The sequence below is a fragment of the Lissotriton vulgaris genome, chromosome 2_1 (genome assembly GCF_964263255.1).
Source record: "Lissotriton vulgaris chromosome 2_1, aLisVul1.2, whole genome shotgun sequence".
NCBI classification, from domain to species: Eukaryota; Metazoa; Chordata; class Amphibia; order Caudata; family Salamandridae; genus Lissotriton; species Lissotriton vulgaris.
The window spans coordinates 37,146,299-37,165,046 of NC_141687.1; the positions used below are offsets into that span (position 1 = coordinate 37,146,299).

The 18,748-nt window shown below is 46.8% G+C and overlaps 1 protein-coding gene across 4 annotated transcripts in view; it reads right to left on the reverse strand.

The window, feature by feature from the left end:
• LOC147729517 (rac GTPase-activating protein 1-like) overlaps positions 1-18,748 on the reverse strand; it is a 390,363-nt gene that overhangs the window by 326,917 nt on the left and 44,698 nt on the right. For all 4 annotated transcript variants that reach the window (XM_086954407.1, XM_086954409.1, XM_086954408.1 and 1 more), the window contains exon 2: positions 8,930-8,986. The gene's annotated coding sequence lies outside the window, so the exon portion shown is untranslated. The remainder of the gene's footprint in view (positions 1-8,929; positions 8,987-18,748) is intronic.

The following is an 18,748-nucleotide window of genomic DNA, read 5'->3' on the forward strand; positions in this document are numbered from 1 at the left end:
TCCTGTGGTTTGAGCACAATACACAGTGCCCTAGAAACACTCAGAAGAAGGGCTTTGGATTTGTGCTGACACCACACTTTATAGGACTAAGAGAAGGGAGTGAGGTTGCAATAAAAGTAGTTCCGTTTTGAACTCAATGGAAGCTGTCGAGATGGAACAGTTTTTATTTTTATTGAAATGCCCACATCGACCTCAGCTCTTCTCTGCGGCGCATGTTTACGAGTGAACTCCCGGTTCAACTTCAGGGTTTATTTATTATTAGATAATTCAGAGTTGCATCACGGTTGCCTTCAACGGTCTGACTTTTCTTTCTTGATTCAGCTTAAACTTCTAGCGTTTAAAGGGCTGACATTTCTTTCTTGTGTCAGTTTTTTTCAAGACAACGCCAATACAACTGTGCATTATAGATTTAAAATAAACTCTGAAGTTCAGGTGGGATTTCATTCTTAGGCAGGCACAGCGGAGATGACCTAAGCTTCATGTGGACGTTTCTATGAATAACATGTTTTCAACCCATCAGCGTCCAGTGAATTTCAAACAGTAATACGGTTATTGCAAACTCATTCCTCCCTCTCTGTTTATAGGGCAAGAATTAAGACACGCCAGAAATAAGCATATATCCATTTGCACTTCCAGGGAGGGAAGAGCAGCTGAACCAAGACAGAAAAGTCGGCCCTTTCAATACAACGTAATTGTGCGTTTCAACTGGGCCTGGTAACAATGATTACATTAATTCACACTTTTGCATATTTTAAAACAAAAGTACCTTTCATTTTTCTGACAGTGTACCTCTCAAGGGGAGAAGATGTGGCCATACATCGTTCGACATCGAAGCTGGAGAACCAGGTTCGAGTCTCGGCAGCGACGCTCAACATCCTGTGATTCTGGGCAAATTACTTAATCTCCCTGTGCCCAACAAAAGGGAGTGTGTTGATCTTTAATGAAACTGGTTCTCATATAAAACGCTCTGATACCCGATGTCTCGGGTCTAGTTCGAGCTACATACAACTCCCCCCAAAAAAGTTGGAAATTATAGTAGCACAGGCGTTTCACCGATTGCACTTATGTACCGTGAGCCATACCACCTGCACAGTACACAAGACAAAAAACCTGACGCTTCATATAAAGCTCCAGCATCAAGGCCGGCTGCTTCGGCCCACTGGCCACAGAGGTTGTGTAGGATGAAACGTGCACCGGCTGCAGGTGCACGCGGCACAATTACCATTGGAAAGTCTAATACGGCTCATGCTGAAGTCCAACTTTAGGCAATGATGTCACCAGCTTCTGGCAGCCCCGCCCAAGATGAGCTGAATTGAGCCAATCAGATTAGATGGTTTATTTGATGGGCAAAAGAGGCCTAAAATTAAACAAAATAATAAAGACTGGCTAAGCAATGGTAAAATGAGACCAGGTGGCAAGCTACTCACAGGGTGTCTGCGAGCCGCCAGTAGCGCACGATCGATCGACCGGTTGGCGACCTCTAGTGAAACAATAACCCACATGGCCAATGTGAACACAAAGGCGTTGTGAGTAGAAGCAGCCAATCAAACGAATCCATTCATTAAAATTAACAGAAATAGGAGGGAGTGAATTTTTTGAGGAGATTAAACTCACCCTTTAATTGTACTGGCGGTGACAATTTAATTGTACTGGCGGTGGTGGTGGTATTGGCAATGTTATTGATGGTGGTGGTGGTAATGGTGGTGGTGGAATGGTTGCTTTTAATAAAACAGGCTTTTGAAAAAAACCCGTCAAGTGGCTTTAGTACAGATGACATGTAACACAGATGTGTTGTTGTCAGCTTCAGCCCATTAGCACAGGATCATATGGTACCTGGAATTCATATCACTTAATTTGCTAATCATTTCTAAATCCATTTTACTTGGGTGGGTGGGGTAGGGAGGGGTTGAAACAGACACAAGATAATGCTGGGTCAAAGTGATTGAAAGCAGGCGCACGTGTTACGGGGGCAGTCGTGCGGTTTAAAAAAGCACAAGTGGTTTCAGCTGAAGCAGCGCTTGTCCGGCCTGCTGTAAGAGAATCTCAATAAAGTAAATAGTGCCTGCAGACTAAATAACAGGTCTCTTGAAAAACAACCAAAGTAAAGGGGCCAGTAGCTACGGGAGATTACAAATGAAGGCAAGGCCGTACTAAGGAGGGATCAACAAGGAGGAGAGTGGGTGTGGCTTCTCTCCCATACTCTGCTACTGCAGTCTTGCAGAGCGAGCAGCGCATGCGCGCTGTTGCTAGACTTGACCTAAAAACAAGTATTGCCCAAAACATGACGATCTGAAAACAAAATAAATATACATCCAATATATATTTCTGTGAAGCACATCACTGAAACGGGTGGGGTAGAAGAAATAGAATCTGCATAGCACTTGACAGGCACTAATCCAGTGGAATTCATACGTGCTTTGTCCGAGCTCCTCACATAGGAACGAAAGGGACGTATAGGCTGCACGTACCTCTTAGGAAGCAGAAAGGAAGAGATGCGCTGGAGTGAACCTGTGGTAAGAAGCAGATGGGAACAAAGCCCTTTATTGAAAACAATATTTTCGCAAGCGAGAGCATGCGCAGCTCACTCACGCAGGCTCGACCTAAAAAAAACAGCATCTTCCACAATTGATGTAGACTGCAATAGCATTAAATCCAGAGATAAGTGCAACAGAATTGATGAACAGAAAATAGGCAAGATCAGGCCGCATATCTGTGATACAACCATCATAATTTTCCCACTGCAATTCAATGCACCAAAATTATTCAACACCCCCGTTCAACAATTTAATAATCTTGTGCAAAGCCTTCAAGCCTCTGCAGGGGCAATCACCCTAACACACTTGTGTGCAATTGGGCCTCTTTTTAATGAAAGAATACAAACTTGACTCAAATGACCTTGCCAATTACTGCTCCATCACTCATCTGTCATTCTGTACCAAGACCACTGAAAATGTATTAGACTTCAAGCTGCAAAAATTAGCATATTCTGAACCTCCAGTCAGGATTCTAGCCACAGTTTAGCACAGGGCCATGCACCATCCAATCGGTGGATGAGATTTCCTCTGCAGCGACAGCGACAACCCCCGACGTCTGGTCTTCCAGGACCTGTGCATTCCACACAGTCAATCGTCTAGCCCTAATCTAATTTCTTACCACAGAGATGTGCTTTTAGGACATCATCCTGAAAAATTGCCCCCCACCCCACCCCCCAACTTATGAAAAGGACCATAAAATGATTTCCTCCTACACAGTACCCCACGGTTCCATCCTCTCTCCAATCACCTTTAGAGCTTAGAAGGAACCTCAAGTCCTGCTGCAAGCCAGGCGGAAGCCCAGGAGGTGGAGCGCTGCCTGGAAGTCTCAACCAACTTCAAGAGACTCAACGCCTCATCCAATAGTGATAGTGTCTGCAGAAATGCCAACCTCCCCTAACAGGGTCATCTTTTAATACCAGCATCAACAAAACGGCACAGCCTGGCAACAGATGGCAGGCCATGCACAATCAAAGCTTTAAAACCAGGAACTAAAGAAAGAACAGCCTTCCAGAGGAAGCGCCTTCATCAACTGAGCAGAGACACGACCCGTTCACCGATGCCCCAACACATCTGCTGCATCTGGAGGGATTCAAGCACAGCCAGGCCAGGAAGGATGAACTGCAGTGAGCAGAGCCACACAAGGCCCGCCCTTCACTACAACCATGAACCGGAACCGCATCATGCCAGGTATGACCAGCATCCGGGTCCAAGCAAAGCTTCTGCACGAGCGGAATGAAGCTGCTGTAAAAAATGGGAAACTTTACAAAGACTGCAGACCATGCTGGAGAAAAATCTAGCACACTTAAACTTTGCTCGAACAGCTCTTCTCCAAAAACTCATATCTAGCAGAGTATTCCAGTACAGAAAATATTTTCCAGAATGTTTCGTTGGGTGCGGGTTTTACTCCCAGACACGGTGAGCTGTCTTTGCAGAGTTACTTCGGTAGCCTCACAAATCTTTACACTTTATGTCAAAATGGGTGCTTTATATACATTTCCTATCTTACTGCTACAACTTTACATCTATGTATTGATTCAACTTCGAGGTAGCTACAAACAAAAACAAGCATTGGAAATGCAATAGGTCTTGCATTAGATAAGTTGGAGCTATTGGTCTTGTAAATGACAATGATTTTATTTATGTGTTGGTTTGTAAAATAGCTAAATTAATAGCTTTGTCATTTACAATGCCAATAGTTATAAGTTTCGGGAATGTGACACATACAGCATTTGTAATGCAACATGTTTTGTATTTACGTGACTTAGATGTATTGATATTACAAATAACAATGGCTTTTAATTTTTTCAAATAATTAATACTTAAATAAAAGTGATTGTAATTTATAATGACAATAGCTTACACTTTTGTAAATAACTTTTGTGTATTTTATTGTGATGAAAATTCAAGAACAGAAGTGAAATATTAACATTTTTTGTGACATTTGTAATAAAGCTTGAAACATTGAGAGAACATATTTGAAAGAGTGATGCTGTGGTGGTGCTGAATGATGCTGTATGCTATGCTATGTTTTGTTTTGCTATCCTATGTTTTGTTTTGTTATGCTTTGCTATGTTTTGCTACCCTATGCTTTGATTTGTTATGCTATGCTGTGTTTTGTTAGGCTATGCCATGTTTTGCTATGCGATGCTTTGTTTTGCTATGCGATGCTTTGTTATGCGATACTATGTTTTGTTATGCTGTGCTATATTTAGTTGTGTTTTATTATGCTATGCTGTGTTTTGTTGTGGTTTGCTATGTTTTGTTCTCTTATGTTTTGTTTTGCTATACTAGGTTTAGTTTTGCCATCCTATGCTTTGTTTTGTTATGCGATGCTATGTTTTGTTATGCTTTGTGATGCTATCCTATGCTTTGTTATGCTATGCTATGTTTTGGTATGCTATGCTATGTTTTGTTATGCTATGCTTTGTTGCATTTTAATATGTTATGCTTTGTTTTGCTATGCTATGTTTTGTTATGCTATGCTATGATTTGTTATGCTATGTTTTGTTATGCTATGCTAAGCTTTGTTTTGCTAAGCTTTGTTATGCTATACTGTGTTGTGTTATGCTAAGCTATGTTGTATTGTGTTTTGTTATGCTATGCTATGTTTTGCTATGCTTTGTTTTGCTATGCTTTGTTATGCTATGCTTTGTTGCATTTTAATATGTTATGCTTTGTTTTGCTATGCTATGTTTTGTTATGCTATGCTATGCTAAGCTTTGTTTTGTTATGCTATTCTAAGCTTTGTTTTGTTATGCTATGCTGTGTTGTGTTATGCTAAGCTATGTTGTATTGTGTTTTATGCTATGCTATGTTTTGCTATGCTTTGCTATGCTATGTTTTGTTACGTTATGTTTTGTTCTGCTATCTTTTGTTGAGTTTTGTTATGCTATACTATGTTTTGTTATACTATGCTGTTTTGCTATGCTTTATGGTATGCTATGCTTTGTTTTGTTATGCTATTCTATGCTATGCTATGCTTTGTTGTGTTTTGTTATGCTAGGTTTTGTTTTGCTATCCTATGCTTTGTTTTGTTATGCTATGCTATGTTTTGCTATCCTATGCTTTTTTTTTGTTATGCTATGCTGTGTTTTGTTATGCTATGCTGGTGAGGGTGTGTTAGGGTGTGTGAGGGTGGGTGAGGGTGGGTGAGGGTGGGTGAGGGTGGGTGAGGGTGAGGGGGTGTGACTGAGGGGGTGTAAGGGTGAGAGGGTGTGAGTGTGTGAGGGGGTGTGAGGGGGTATGAGGGGAGGGGGTGTGAGGGTGAGGGGGTGTGAGGGTGAGGGGGTGTGAGGGTGAGGGGGTGTGAGCGTGAGGGGGTGTGAGGGTTGTGAGGGTTGTGCGGGTGACGGTGAGGAATCACCAGGGTTAAGAACTGTTTCTAATGGAGAAGTTGTTTCAGGCAAAACGCTGCCATTGCAATGTCGTCCGTCAGCGCTTACTTTGCCGGGTTCATGAGTACGCAGCTCTTCCAATCTAAATTGGTCTCCATGCCGAACTTGGTAGACATGTGAGTGCGATAATAGAACTACAAGAGAAGTGTGGCTCAGGGGTTAGAGGCGGCAGACCCGGAAGCTGAGATCGGCCCTGGACCAGGGATCAATTCCCCGCCTCGGCGGGTCTTGGGCTAAAAATTCCATGGACTCGATAATTCTCGCTCCGGTGCCTTCTCGACTCACGGGTTCACACTCTGCAACTCTGGGCAATAGCTTGCTTAATCTCCACGACGGCCCCTCGCGGCGGGATGCCTGACTTTCACCTTGTGGATACCCGCTGGGGCTATCACACAGGGGAATATCAGGACGGGTTCCCTAAGCAAGCGCCGGGACACCCACTGCGGGTAGCTGTGCGCTATATAAGCTTAACTACATTTACATTTACAACTCCCAAGACACACAGGAAATAAAGCATGGATAAAAGATGCCCAGATCTTCCCTACTGTAAAAATTGCCTTGTTACATTCGAAGTTTTGTAACATGAGCAGGCGCAAAAGTAATGTACAGAAAACAAGTTTCCTAATTAGTGTCTGAGACGTCGCAAAAGATGGAAGCCAGTCTGTGAGGCGAAACTTCCAGGTGGTAATCGGGTTGATTGCTTCCTGCACGTACCGGAAAACAATCATTTGGTGGCACTGTCGGGAATGGCTTCTCCGAGGTGGTGTTTACATTTGAAAACACCTTTCCGAATTCTGAAAACTGTCATATTTTATGTGGTTTGTTGTATAATTTGCTTATATGCATGAGGCTGTAAGAGACCAGGCAGACGCTTGAATCCACTAGCCCAATAAACTTGTTGGCTCACCCATCTCTAAAGCGAGGTGAAGGAAATCTCATAAACTGGTTGCTAATGCACTCGTGTCTACGGATTTACTTTTTAGGTCTTTGGTCTCTCTTTTCTTTAAATCACTGCCAAGTTACTGACCTTCTCTCAGTCTCCCTGGAGTGCAGAAGGAATACATAACAAAAGAAAAGGGTAACAAAGGGGCAGTGGAGGAACGGGCCAGATATAAAAAAAAACCTTAACACTTTCTATGCAAGTCACATCTGTTTTTTAAACGGCCGGATCTCGTGGAGGGAGGCGGAGGCCTCTTCGCCCGGCTGACTCGTGATGCACACAGAGGAAGAGGCAATGGTAAAAGTAGAAATAGAAGATGGACACCGTGGGGGAAACGTGTCTGGAGTCAAAGCATTAGAATGTTAAACTGCGCAATTTTATTTTTTTCATTTCCGTAAATCCTCGGTTTACAGTGCAGCACCCAGGTGTAAAGTTGCATATTGGGTCCTCTAATGACGCTAATCTGCGAAACCTCCACAATGTAAAAGCAAGCAATATGTACAGGAAATAAATAAAGTATACTTTATACTGTTTCATATAGGATTGCCCATGATGTACGCATGAATTAGCAGCCTCCTACATTATTAATGTATTATTGTTAAAAACCGGCACTAAGTGATAAGAGAACGAATGATTGGGAGGAAAGTCTGCAGGAGCGCCACCGGCTGACTGCCTTTGGGATGTTTGTGCCCGGTCAGGCTCTAATCGCAGCATCTCCACTGTCTGAACAGCCCCTGCCTCGTTTACCCAGGGTGTCTTTTGCGAAACAATGCTGCTGGTAATTTTGCCCTGAATTACTGCCACTTTATAACTTTGAAGGGCGGATGCACACGGAAACCAATTACCGCGCACAGTTCAAATATTATCGGTCTCGTATTCGTTAAAGTTAGAGCGCCTAATGTCTCCGATCAGGGGGACCTGGGGGTGAAGGACAGCAGAATAAAACAAGTTAAACAAGTTTTAAAAGGAGACATGGCCTAGCGGCCGTGTGAGACTGAAAGTACGGCCAGCCGGCCGTGAATAATTAGGGGGTGAGGAATGTGCTGAGAGGGCTGCCTTTGATGTGGTGATGCCAGGCAGGCAACTGGTGGCATTGTGCACGCGCTTTTTAGGGCTTGCGCTTGCGCAATGACCTAAAAAGCACATGCACTGCAAGGAATCGCCAGTGGATTCGCCAGTGGTGTTTAAGCTCTGTTTAAGCCATAATAGAGCTTCGCCAGCTATGCGCAGAAGCGCATCAGCAGGCGAGCCCTAAAAAGCAAATGCTTGCGTTTCCAACCACACTTTTTAATTAATACATATTCACACAAAATGGAAAGGTAACAACTTGAAGCGTTTGCCGCTTTGTTTCATGCATTACGGATCATCATATTCATCATCACTTATAAATGTGTCCGTTTTTTTGTATTAATTTGTAGATTAGGTTTTTTTTATTATGCATTGGTATATTTCATGTATTTTATATGTATGATTATTTGTAGCCCTAAAGAAGGTCGAATAGAAAGAAATATCTTGGCTGCAGAAAAGTAAAGTTTTTCAAGCTATAAGCAAGTTCGATTATAAATGAATCAAAAATAAAGACCTTTTCACACATCCACGTCAGGTCACCTAGTTGTTTGTTTCATCAGTGTTCAAATCATTTCATCTCACCATAATATTCTTGGTTTTATCTTTTTTGATTTACATATTGTGAACTCGAGTGTTTTTTGAGAATGCTGGGTCATATTTCACAATAGATATTGGGAGACAACCTTTGGCGGTCTGCAAGTAAGGATCACGGTGGCTGATACCTGGTTAATTTGTGCACCTCGAGTAAAATACTGCAAGATTTGGAATGTAACTGGGAATAGTGATTTGTAAAACATTAGTAGAAATCATTCGTAACTTTTTTGAGCAGAGCAATTAAAAGCATTCGTCCACACAACTCAGCATATTTGAATTCCATCTACAATTTAGAGGCGCATTACGTGTCAATGAGAAGTTATATTTGGCCTCCATAACACAACACTTCGAAAAGCAGACCCATAGTACAGAATATGTTTCCATGGCACGTAGCATACCTGGCTTGGTCCTGAGAATTTCACAGCTTCTAAATGTTGTTGAAATGTTACAGAGATCTAAAAAGAATCCAAAGAAACGGTTCATTAGATATATTTTTGTTATTGTGAAACTGTTTAGTAACTTTTTAATATGCACAATGTAGGTGTTGTTTTAAACCTTAGATATGTAGGTTGACCGTCCTAGAACATTGAACTACAGAACTACGTAAGTATCAAACTCAAGATACATCCCTGTCCTCCGTCCGAGCTAGTCTGAGCTAGAAGTGACAGGGAGAGGTGTGGCGCAGAGGCCAGAGAGGCTGACTCAGGAGCGCGGGACTCACGGTTCGACCCCCGGCTCAGCTCAGCATCGTGCGACTCTGGGAAACAGAAAACTTTATATCCCCGACGACCCCCAGAGCCTTGAACTCTTAAGGAGTGCGCTTTACAAATATATATATTTTTTTTATTTATTTGGAGTGTAAAGGACAGTTGACAATTAGGTTTTTTTCTGTTAATGAAATAAATAAAATATCAGAGTACAAGAAACAAATTACTTCTTGGAATAGAATGTTAAATTTGTGGTTGCTCAGCTTAATAAAAGCTTCCTAATGTATTTCCTATTCCTCAGTTGGCTGTCTTATTTTGAATCATTTTTCAATACGTAAATTGTCCCTCCTAGGTTTGTAATTTTATTTATGTTTTAAAAATATTACACAGAATTAATGAAACATTTCTTTAGAATTTGCTACTTTGGACTACATGTTATGCACGCCCTGTGACAGGCAAGAGTCAGAGAACCGAGATAGGCACAGGTACAGCTAACGGGCATTCAGCGCCAGCTACGGGGATGAAACAGCTGCATTGTGGTGGAGAGGGGGCTGGGGGGGTGGGGTGCATTATATTAGACGAGATGTCGTGCCGCCCTATACTCCTACCCCTTCAGCCTCTCAAGTCCATATCGGTAGGAGGTCAATGCAAGTTGCTTTTTAACATGCGGTGAGCGCAGTGTGACCTTGTGCAACTGAGCTGTACGAAAACCCCTGAACGTTGCTAGAAGCAAGAGAGGCGGCAAGACCACCACGTCTTTACTGTGTCCAAGCAAATTCGGCCAGGAGGTGCACAGGAGATGCACTTAAAGACAAGCAGGGGCTCGGGAGTGTGCACGACCAGCGCACCCACTTGAACTGCAAGCTTGCAAACGGTAGGAGCGAAGGCCCAATCAACCCCCGGCAGTGCCCCCGCCTGGTAAAGGTCACAAGGAGGCACACGAGACATGGTCAGAACAGCAAGATTCACTCCACGTCACCCTGACCAAACGTGGCTCAGCACAAAGAAACCGGAGCCAATCCCAGACTACTGCGCATGCGTTCCTGGGACACCCAGAGCAGCTGTCCTAGTACACGCGGTCTCCAGGAACCCGTCATGGGTGCAAATTCAGGACGGTGACTGTAAAAATTCAGGACAAAGGGTCAAAATTCAGGACACAAATTCAGGACAGTAGGTCAAAATTCAGGACAAAACTTCAGGACGATTGGATACGTGTTACAGACACATCAGAGGTTGCGCAATAGTATATAAGTAAGCCCAGACATATCCAAACATGTTCAACCATTTGCAAACCTATTCATCATGTATCCGCCATCTATCATTTCACTCATCCATCCCTTCATTCATCCTTTCACTCATCCATCATCCATCCATCCACCCTTTCACCCTATCCATCTGTACACTCATCCATCCTCTCTTCTACCCATCCATCCATTCATTCACTCACCCATCCAGCCATTTACCCTTTCACCCATCCAGCCATCCTTTCACTTACTATCCATCACCCAGTCACTCATCCTTCCAACCATCCATCCTTTCAGTCAACCATCCATCCTCCCTTTCTCTCTCCATCGACCCTTTCACTTAGCAATCCTTCATTCCATCCATCCATCCACCCACCCATCTACTCATCCACTCATGAATTCATCCATTGACCCTATCACGCATCCATCCATCCTTTCACTCCTTCACTCATCTATTCATCCTTTTGTCCATCTACCCTCCCTTTCACTCACTCATCCGTCCTTGCACCCACCCTTTCGCTCATCTGTCCATCCATTCACCCGTGCACTTATCAGTTCATCAATCATCTATAATTTCACTCATCCATCAACTCACTCACCATCCACGCTTTCACTCATCCAGCCATCATTTTACTGATCCATCCACCCTTTTACCCATTCCAGCTTCCCTTCCACCCATCCATCCAGCTATTTACCTTCTCTCTTCCATCCTTCCACTCACTCATCAATCCAGCCATCCTCTCTCATTATCTTTCTATTCAATCTTTCATTCATCCACTCACCCTTTCACTAATTCATCCAGCTATCCACCCATCCCTTCACGTACTCACTCGCCCACCTTTTCATATTAATTTTGAGCTGAGCCTTTCTGAGAAGAGGCCTATCAAGAACTTCACCCCACTGCAGGAGCCTTTCCAGGAGTGAGACAGAACCCACCCAGGGCAGAGACAGGATCCACCACAGGGGGGGACAGGAGCCATCACAGGCGGGGCTAGCCATCACATGAGGGGCACAGAAGCCATCACTTGGGGCGGTGGGCAGGAGCGATCAAAGGAGGGGGAACAAGATCCACCAGGGTGGGCGCAGGGGTGGGTATGCAGTATTCTAGTGTCATCCTGTCTCTTCCAGGGTGGGGTAGGGCTCCTCACCCCCTCCTGGACAAGACAACGAGAAGACAGGCTCTTTCCAAAATGTTAGTTTTGCCATCCCACCAGCCCCCCACTGTGATGTACAGCACTTAAAGGAGATACTCCAAGAGAACTGATTGAACTGATTGTCCTCCATACTTTGTTAATCATTGTGGGTGTGATTGTGCCATTTCTTTACTTTATTACATTATAGGCTGCATGTTTGAAGACCCGCTCTGTGAAGAGAACCAGTGCTGCGATCAGGGCCGGTTCTAGGATGTTTGGGGCCCTGGCAGAAAGGGAATGTGTGAGGTGGCGGCCCCTCTAAATTGCAGAGACGCATTCAGGGCTGTTTGCATCTGAATAGATGCCCCTGCTCCTGAAGCTGCCGCCCCTCCCTCTGTCGCCTTCAAGCACCTCTTAACAGCTCATCAAGGGCTGAAGGTGTGAGGGTAGCCATCCCGCTGTGCCTCTCCAACGCTGCTGGGTATCTCCGCTTTGGAACAGCCTCAGAGCTAAAACGGGAGGTGGGTGGAAGCTGTGCCCGGTTAAAATTACGGACAAATGGCGTCCGTTAAAGGATCCTTCACGGACAACGGACAGACGGCCGAAATTACGGACTGTCCGTGAAATTTACGGACGGTTGGTCACCCTAGGCCCGGGCTGGTCGCGCCGGTCTACATCCGAGGCTATATTCGCCTTTTGACTCCAGCGATAAAAACAGGCAAAACATGGGCCTCCGTCCGGAGGGCTGGCCGCTGGCAAACTAGATCCAAGAGCCATCGGAGCTTCGGCAACAGCCCCAGACAGGAAGGCCCCGGAAAGAACGCAACACAATGCAACACTAACACTACAGAGGTGGCAAGTGATGCAATCTTGATCAATATCTATATTCATCCTGAAAACAAACTCACTGCCAGTAAAACGGGAGTTCGTGCAAGAATGAAAGATTGCTGGCGGAGGAAAACTCGACCCACCGGGTGAAAGCAGAGGACTTCAAGGTATAATTAATGGCCCTTCGACAAGCGACTTACCAGCAGCCCAAACAGCACTTTGGGAAATACACCCGGGCACCAGACGAGAACTGGGTGTCGCCTACTAGACGACCTCGAACACAAGCCTTCGGGCCCTAAAAGGCAAGTTCCAGACAGACAATCTGGCAAATACCACATTTAATTCCAATAAAACGAGTACTTGTTTGGACTCTACCTTTGTATCCCTGTTAATAGTTAAAAACAGTTCATTTCAAATTACAGGCAGACCTGACAGCGACAATCGTCCGCAAGAAGTCACATTTTCCTCATGTAGCACTACTCCAAAGCACACAAGGGAGACAAGGACACATCCTACCTTACAAACTGCAGACGTATTAAGAGCACAGTCGGGCTAACTCCACTACATGGAATCGTAAAGGACACACTTCAAGACATTTTAGGTAATGCAACTACTGCGGAAAATACATGGGAGATTCTCACTGAGACACTACGGCAAAAACACCCCAAGGCAAACAAGGCAGAATGTGATAATTAACTATATAAAGAGGTCACCGATGCAATAAACAATGCAAGATTCAGGCAGATAAAGAAAGCCCTTAGAACTCTAAGGAAAAAGCCAGGAGATATAACAACTTTCACAGCATTACGATCAAATAAAAACTAATAAAGTAGTTAAGATGGAGAATACAAAGAGAAGGACAGCAAATTAGGGGCTAAATTACACATATATAAAATATAACAGCAGCGCAAGATGCTGGACCAGAGACAATCAAATATTTAAACCAGACAATAGAGGTGTAAAGTCATATTACTGAGGTTTCATGGGCTCACTACCTAAAAATCACTTCAATGGTGAATCTACAGAAGACTTCCAGGGGGGACTCCGGGATACTCGAATAAATATGCAACGTGAGGGTCTTCCCGAGGTACATGCAGATAGCATTAAAAAACAAACAATGAAAGGGCGAAAAGAAGGAGCCCTTGGCCCAAACAGCACCCATCCTGCGGTATTTAAACCTGACCCAGATATCTGGGCAGGAAGCTTAGCCCCGGCATTTACGGAGGTCAGGAGCAGACAAATTACCCAGCGTCCTGGAGAGGGTTCATTATATCCCCCATTTTTAAGGGAGGGGACAGGTGTCTTCCAGCTAACCATCGATTTATAACTCTAATGGATGTGGATGCTAAATACTTTGCCAGAATATTGAATATTGAATATTGCTTGATTAGCCAACAGCATGGTTCTCTAGCAATACCATCATTCCATACAATCAGACCAGATTCTTATAGTCATCTGGCACAATTACAAATATCTTAGCAATCGCCTTACTGGTTGCTGCCCATGCTTCCAAAACGAGGGAAATTATGGTGGAATTTAGCAAACTGGAATATACTAGAATACCTTTTAAATATGCTGATTATGTTGTACAGCGATACATGGATTTAAATCAAAATAGGAGCAGATACGCACCTCTCTCGAAAAATCCAAACTATTCGAGACCTAAAACAAGAATGCCTTCTGGCACCAATTCTACTTAAACTGTTTCTGGCAGATTTTACGGAACCATTACAATCACGTAATCCTCATGCTCCTAAACTAGGTGGAAAAATGAGATTTAGTTTTATAAAGGCGGATGACGCGGTACTGGAGCGACCCTTGACCCATTTTAGGCAGGTCGCTCCCCACGCCGCACAGCACCACCAGTGTGCCTGTGCTCTTAGCCCAGCTGCCACTGCTGCTGACGGAAGTTTGAAGCACTCCTCCACCCGCAGGCTACCCCCTGCACCTCATCCCTGGTGGCCAGTGGTAGGCCGTAGGTTGCTTTTTTTTGTCAGTGTTTAATTTTGTCTTAGTTTCTTTCCTTCCTTCACCCTCTTGTGCTATTCTGTGCCCTGTGCCCTTTCTCTCCTTCTCGCCGTTCCTCCCATGGGTTTCCAGCTGCTGCGTCCCCTGTGGCCCCGCCCTCCCCACTCGCTTCACTTTTGCCTTAGCGTAATTGTGTTGCTTTTGTTGTCACTGTTTATTTTGCCTTTGTTTCATTCCTCCTTTTTCCCCTTTTGTGCCATTCTGTGCCCTTTCTTGCATTCTTACCATTCCTCACTCCTGTTTAACCACCACTGCATCCCCTACGGCCCACTCCCCCCCTCCCATTAGTCCGCTTCCACCTCCCAACTGCTCCTCCCTCCCACCTCCCTTTCTTATGGCGACCGCTGGGTGCCGAAGGCGCGCCTAAGGCAAGCCCATTCGCACCAGTCTGCGCCTGGACGGCGCTCAGCGCCAGAACCCAACGCCCCTGCGAACACCGCAACATCGACGCCGCTACGATGCCAGCACCCTCCACGCACTCAACATGGGACGATCACACACCTGCTTCGTAGCCGCCCCGAAGCGCACCCAAGGACCATTCTCCGGCCGGAACTGCAGCTTCAGCAGCACCCAATCCGCAAATCCACCCACCAGGAAAGAACCCAACTACCTCAGATGCATTCTTCTCAACACCCACTCTACCCGCAAACACGCCGTTGAACTCTGGGACCTACTTGACTTAACCTCCCCAGACGTCGCCTTCCTAACAGAGACCTGGCTGAACCCCTCCTCGGCACCAGACATCACCATAGCCATCCCAGACTGCTACAATATCACCCGCAGGGACCGCACCAACGGAGCAGGAGGAGGAATCGCCATCGTCCACTGGAACACTCTCAGAGTCTCGACCAACACCAACGACACCCTCGGCACCGCCGAACACCTGCACTTCCAGATCCACACCGATCCAAACACCACCCTCAGAGGAACCCTCGTCTACAGACCCACTGGACTCCGACCACAGTTCAACAACTCCAGCGCCGACCTAGTCAGTACACACGCCCTCACCTCCACAAACTACATCCTTCTCGGGGACCTGAGCTTCTACCTCAAGAACAACAACGACCGCAACTCCACCACCCTGATCGACAACCTCGGACTCTGACAATTCGTCACAACACCCACCCACTCCGCCGGTCACATGCTTAACACCATCTTCTCCGCAAGCGCCCACGACTCCTTCAACCACACCACTGAACTCCACTGGACTGACCATCGCTGCATCCACTTCACCTTCCGGAAACACACCATGTACCACTGCACCCAACAGATCCCCCGACGCTGCTGTAGCAAAGTCACCGAAGACCAGCTAACCACCACCCTCGCCCGGAGCCCACCGACCCCGACACCGCCGTCCGCAACCTCAGGCAATGGATTGACGACTGCGCCAACACCCTTGCCCCGATCATGAAATCCTCCAACAGACACACCAACAAGAAAGCCAGCTGATTCACTGCAGGCATCCAAGCAAAACTGCTGAAAGTTGGAGAAGAAATGGCTCTGTGAACAGACACCGGACAGCTATGCAGCCCACAAGAATGCCACCCGCAGACACCATCACCTCATCAGATCCGACAAAAGGGCCTCCTTCAAAGAATTCCTAGACAACAACGCACACAACAGCAAAGAGCTCTTCAACATCGTGAAGGAACTCTCCAACCCCAGCTCCAACACCAACGACATCTCACCTTCGCAAGACCTGTGCAAGACCTGTGCGACTCCGTTGACACCTTCTTCCATTGCAAGATCGCAGACATTCACGACAGCTTCAACGTCTTGACTGCCCCGACAACCACTGAGATCTCCATCCCCATGACCACCATCCGAACAGACCCCCTGTTTTCCTGGACCAACATAAACAACAACGAGATCCTCAAGATCATGAACACCATCCACTCCTGATCTCCGTCAGACCCACACCACATCTTCAACAAAGCCAGCCCCACCATCGCACCCCATTTCTGGAAAGCCATAAACATCTCCTTCGGGACAGCTGGAAGCACGCCGAGATCAACACCTTACTCAAAAAACCCAAGGCTGACCCCAAGGACATCAAGAACTTCCAGCTCATCTCCCTTCTCCCGTTCCCGGTGAAGGTCATCGAGAAAATCGTAAACAGACAACTGACCCGCTTCCTTGAGGAGGACAGCATCCTGGACCCGTCCCAATCCGGGTTCCGCAGCAACCACAGCACCGAAACTGCCCTCACCGCAGCCACCAATGACATCAGAGCCCTGCAGGACAACGGAGAAGCCGCGGTCCTCATCCTCCTGGACCAGTCAGCCACCTTTGACACAGTCTGCCACCGCACCCTACGCACACGCCTCCACGACGCTAGGATCCAAGATAAGGCTCTGGACTGGATCACCTCCTTCCTCTCTGGCAGAACCCAGAGCGTCTGCCTTCCCCCGTTCCGCTCAGATGCCACCAAGTTAATCTGTGGCGTACCCCAGGGCTCATCCCTCAGCCCAACATTGTTCAACATCTACATGGCACCGCTCGCCCACGTCGCCCGACTGCACGACCTCAACATCAATATCTACGCCAACGACACCCAGCTGATCCTCTCCCTCACCAAGGACCCCCTCACCGCCAAATCCAACCTCCATGAAGGAATGAAAGCAGTCGGCGAGTGGATGAAGTACAGCTGACTGAAGCTAATCTCAGACAAGACGGAAGTCCTCATTCTCTGCTCTACCCCCTCTGCCTGGGACAACTCCTGGTGGCCGACCGCACTGGGAACAGCTCCAACACCCACCGACCACGCACGCAACCTAGGGTTCATCCTTGACTCTACTCTCTCCATGACAAAACAGGTCAACGCCGTCTCTTCCTCCTGCTTCAACAACCTCCGCAAGATCTACAGGTGCATCCCCACAGAAACAAGAAGAACGGTCACCCAGGCCCTCATCAGCAACAGGTTGGACTACAGAAACGCCCTCTACGCAGGAGCCTCAGCCAACCTCCTGAAACTACTCCAACGCATTCAAAATGCCTCCGCATTCCCGATCAGACATCCCTCGCCGCAGCCACATCACACCCCACCTGAGAGACCTGGACTGGCTCCCCGTCAACAAGAGGATCACCTTCAAGATCCTCACCCACCCACACAAAGCATCCACAAACCCAGACCAGCATACCTCAACAGATGACTCAGCTTCTACACCCTCACCCGCCAGCTCCGCTCTACTGACCTCGCCCTCGCCACAGTCCAACGCATCCGAAGGGCAACCTCCGGTGGCAGATCGTTCTACCACCTCGCCGCCAAGACCTTGAACACCCTCCCCAACCCCCTACGGCAGACCCAGGACCTCCTAACCTTCAGAAGACAGAAGCTCCTGAGGCGGAAAGCCGGGAGTAAAACCATACGCTTTTTAAAAATTGTACTTGGATAATCTTTGTGTTTTTACCTGTGGCACCACTCATCCTGCTCACTCCCCCTTCCTTTCAATCGCCGATACCTCCGCGCAGCCGAGCTAAACGCTGCTGCGGGGTCCAAACAAACTAATTCTTGCCGCCATCAGCAGGGCCGTGATGACACGCCCACCGGCCAGAGGCTACGCCCCCCGCCCTACATAAAGCACGCTGAATCAAAAGCGCGACGTAAGGCAGACAGAAGCTCCTGAGGCGGAAAGCCGGGAGTAAAATCATTCGTTTTTTAAAAGTTGTACTTGGATAATCTTTGTGTTTTTACCTGTGGCACCACTCATCCTGCGCACTCCCCCTTCCTTTCAAGCGCCGATACCTCCGCTCAATCGAGCTAAACGCTGCCACGGGGTTCAAACAAACTAATTCTTGCCGCCATCACCAGGGCTGTGAGGACACGCCCACCGGCCAGAGGACACGCCCCCTCTCCTCCCCCCATAAAATGTGCCAGGGCCGGACGCGCAGCGGACGTGCGCAGCGGGTGCGCCGTCAGCATGCCGAAGGCGCGCCTAAGGCAAGCCCGTCTGCGCCCGTCCGCACCAGGACGGGCCTAGGGCCAGCCACCCTAGACTCTTCCTCCCAACCTATGATAGCATACACCAGAGATTCCCTGCTTCAACTAGATCAGCCCCTCCAGCCTCCCTGTACGACTATTCATTACGGTGAGAGCTCTCTTACCCACTGCCCGCACTGCTCATTCAAACTCACCCCTACGATGAAAAATCAAGCACCCCGGACCATCATTAAGATGGCCCTGCTAAATTGCAGATCCCTGCCCAAACATAGCCATGAAATTTTAACGCTTATAGAAGAAGAACAACTTGAGATCCTATTTCTCACTGAGACATGGC